Consider the following 3,948-nt stretch of genomic DNA (forward strand, 5'->3'; position numbering starts at 1 on the left):
TGAGACCTTGCTCCAGTAGGGAGGCACGCCATGGGAACTCCTATTTCCGATCGCGCAACTCGGAAGGCGCCCCGATGGGGGAGATACTCGGTCGGGGTCCAATTCAGGGACGCCTGACACTTCTCGAACCACACGTTGACGAAACAAGTCCAGGTCCCGTCCTACGACCGATCGGATATCTGTCCCCGCCACGTGAGTGGGATACTTGAGAAAATATCGCCACGCTCTTATGAAGAGCAACGCCACAGACTCGGGGATCCGATTAAATAGGCCAACCGATGGCCATCTTGTATGACAAAAGAGAAATCAACACGGAAAAGGGGACCAACCTACTCGAGCCATGTTCTCCACCTTATCTAAATCGCCCTTCGGTAAGGAGATTCCTGGGAAGAGTCACCCTAGAGTAAGGCCCAAGAATTCTCGCGAAAAGGGGAAAAGGACAACCTCCGCAACTCCTTCCAGGAGGGAAAATTCCCGGAAAGCTTCTTTCAGGATGCATCCTCCCTCCTAGGCCGATCGCGCACCCACTAATCCGCCACGTGAAAGAGAGAAGGAGTCAAATCAGACCTTTCTAATAATCAACATTGACGGGAGTTTCCTGTCACAGGTCCTTACCGTCCCTTGGTATCTCCTACCCTCCACAGCGATGATTATGGCCTCAGATTCTTCCACCTTCCATTCCACTATGCTCAAAAACTGGTCCACATCCGTTTTCCTCGGAGGTCGAGACACTCGAGGGAGCGTTCTCTCTTCACATCTTCTTCTACTTGCCGACTTCCCGTAACTTCCCCACTCCTCAATCTATACAACGGATGTTTATGATGTGATTGGATTACTCAGATAATTGGACTTATTATTCCTGGTGATTAGCCAATTGGTTCTGTTGGCGTAATAGCAGTGATGATAGAAAGCGGGTATTCGTTCCCCCCACTATGCAACCATAGGCTCACTACGACTCCGAAAGCCTTCTGGAAATTCTGGCATGCGTGAGACATCCCCACTCGTGTCCCTTCTCGCTGATCACATATACCATCACAGCGATGCATACGTGTCTCGGCTTCCGTCGCTTGACTTCGGCAAGCTTCGTTGAACGTAAGTACGAAAGAGAGCGGTATACTTTTCTCGGACCTCTCTTTCTCGCGCTCGATCTTCGTTCGTTTAACCAACGAGCAAAGCCGTGCTAGCCGAAGCAAATTAAGAAATGTCTTTTCTGGCAGCTATGAAAAAAAGCTGGCCACGTTGAATGAATATTAAAATAATATTTACAAGCAGCCATTAATTTATTATATTTTATAATAAATAAGGAAATGCGATGATTTTACGTAACATTGATCAATTTTGTTGAGACTCATATGTTACGTATTATTATTAAAAATATTTCATTTTCTTAATGTATTATTTAATTTAGTAGAATAATGGCAATAAAAAAAAAATCATTATGAAAACAAAATTTAAAAAAATTGCACGAGTCTTCGGGAATCGAACCCGAGCCCGCGATAACAGCAGGCAATCGCTTTACCATCTATGCTATGGCACTTATTTGGCAGCTTAGAAGCAAAGTCGCAAGTCGCTTATTAAAGCGATGGAACCTTTCTCTATTAAGTTTAATTTCCAGAAGAAAGTATTAATTATAATCTTAAATTTATTTTGTAACGTGGCAGGTCCAGACGGGATCCTAGCCACGTTAAGAGTTCCGAATTTTCGCGCCCGACGCGCTATTGGTTGTCTCGCGAGAACTCCAGCGCCGATCGCCGCGCTGCCGCGAGCTCGCGGCGAGGCTGTCACTGCCTGTCAGACTGTCAAATAGACAAGACGCTAGGAGAAGAAACTCGAAAACGAGGCGTACGAAAGCTGAACCGGACCGTGACAATTGAGAGGGAGAAAACGTGCCAGGAGAAACAGATAGAAATAGGACAAGCGCATAAGGCACGCGGCGAAATAGGAATTTGCCTGATAGGAGATAAGGTAGGCGATCAAATTATTAGCGCGAATCTGTCTCTTGCCCGGTGTGTGTTACTGCCGGGAAGAGACCCGTAATTTTTAAGAAGTGCGGCCCCGACTCGAACGGGAAGGAAATTGCGGCTAGCTTAGGGTTCGGCACTCGGGCGACCCTGAGAGGTTAGAATCACGGGAAAGCCGGAAAAGCGGCGAATAGTGCTCCGCGGACATCGAAGGCCATTCGGACGGCCCACGGCGGGCCTGGCGCCCTAACGGAAATAAAAATTACACCGAATGCGCCGAGAGCACCAACAGCATCACCGTTTATTAGCAAAATTGTAGTATTTTTATGAGTTTCCGCAAATCGATGGCCTATCGTATAGATTCCCCGTACAAACAGCCGGGAGAGGCCCTGGCAGCAGAAGCCAGTGTACATAGATAATTATTTAAACTTTTGAATGTAAGCACCCACAAGAAAGATAGAAGTAAAATTGTGATTTCCTTTTATGAAAATTATTTAGAGTGCTTACTTATTTTCAGAAAATACCTCTCCCCGAATTTGCGCGTTACAAATGGCGCCCAACGTGGGGCGATCGTGCCGAACCACGGGAAATGGAAAAAACTAGCCGATAGCGTGTAAAATAAATTGCGAGCGAAGTAATAGGCATGGAAAATAGGAAAATTTTATGTTTTTCAGGAATAAGAGCCTAAAATAAATTAAAGAAGCAAGTAACTAGCGGAAAGAAGTCTGACCGTTAGTTAGTTGAATATTTCGGCCGGAGAGAGGCACTCCGGCGAGCCTGGCCGCGGCAGTAGCGCGCACCAGTGTTGACGTTTTTTTCGCGCGGCACAGTCGGCCGAGCGTAACGACGTCAACAACGGTTTGACTTAGATCAATTCCAAGAACAAATTTGAGATTTTAAGCGGATGTATTATTCCGAAATAATAGCGCCGTCCTTTTCTTTTTCATGCCTATAGAAAATAGTAGGTACATAAAGTTGATGTAGTATTATATTACTCGACAAAAATTTTAGCGAAGAATATATGTGTATATGTGTGTAGAGGCTCCTCCCTGTAAATAGTGCTGCCTGCGGCGCACAGCGATAAAATATTTAATGCTGCAAATAGCGCATTTAAATGAAAAGGAAATATCAAAAAGGTTAGGAATTCGGTTTTTTTTTTAAATTTGAGATTATTTACCGGTTATGGCAAAGGCCAGCGGCAGAGCCTCGAGGGGGCGCACTGAGGGTGTTTGTAGTTTTCGTGGAGTTATTGGCGGAAATAACCTTGAAATAGAAAATGAGAGATATCCGGACCTATAAGCATCGGTCGGAGAGAAATTTTTAGTCCCCCTCATAACCTCTAACATACTACACACATATATTCAAGCAAATAAGTGAAGTAACGCCTTTAGCGTAGCGGCGTACTTTTCGGTGCGGTCCTTTAATCCAGGCGAGCGCCTAATTTGTAAATTAACCCTGGATTTTAGGATTAGTAATAAGCAGTATTGAAAAATGTTTTTTTTTTGTTGATTCTTGTAAATAGGAATTTAGAGAGGCAAGGTGAACTCTCTCAGCGTTATTTTGTAGTATAGGTTATGTATTTGAGAAATTAGTAAATCCAGCCAAAAAGGCTAATGCTTATGTGCCCCACTCCTCTCCCATAGTAAATATAGGTCATTTAAGAGACTTCAAGGTTAACGAGGCTCGAAGGGCCTGAATCAGCGTTAATCGTCGTGGGAGTGAAACTGATCAACGTCGCTATCAAGAAAAGAAGAATCGAGGACAATGGGCAAAGGAAATAAGTCCCGAAGTCGCGATGAACGTGCCCAGGTACGGGAAGAACGGAAAGTCTCCTGGGAATTCATCAAGAAACAAATTAGCCAGCTCTCCCCGTCGGAATTAAAGGAAATATTGGAATCAGAAGGACTCAACACCGACTCTGCCATCTCGGTCTTGCAAGATAGATTGCTGCGCTATCGGGTGAGGCAAATGGATGGGCCTGAGGCAG

Source organism: Prorops nasuta, unplaced genomic scaffold (genome assembly GCF_024137725.1).
Source record: "Prorops nasuta isolate Cenicafe-Biocafe unplaced genomic scaffold, Cenicafe_Pnas_1.2 PNAS00002, whole genome shotgun sequence".
Classification (NCBI taxonomy): domain Eukaryota; kingdom Metazoa; phylum Arthropoda; class Insecta; order Hymenoptera; family Bethylidae; genus Prorops; species Prorops nasuta.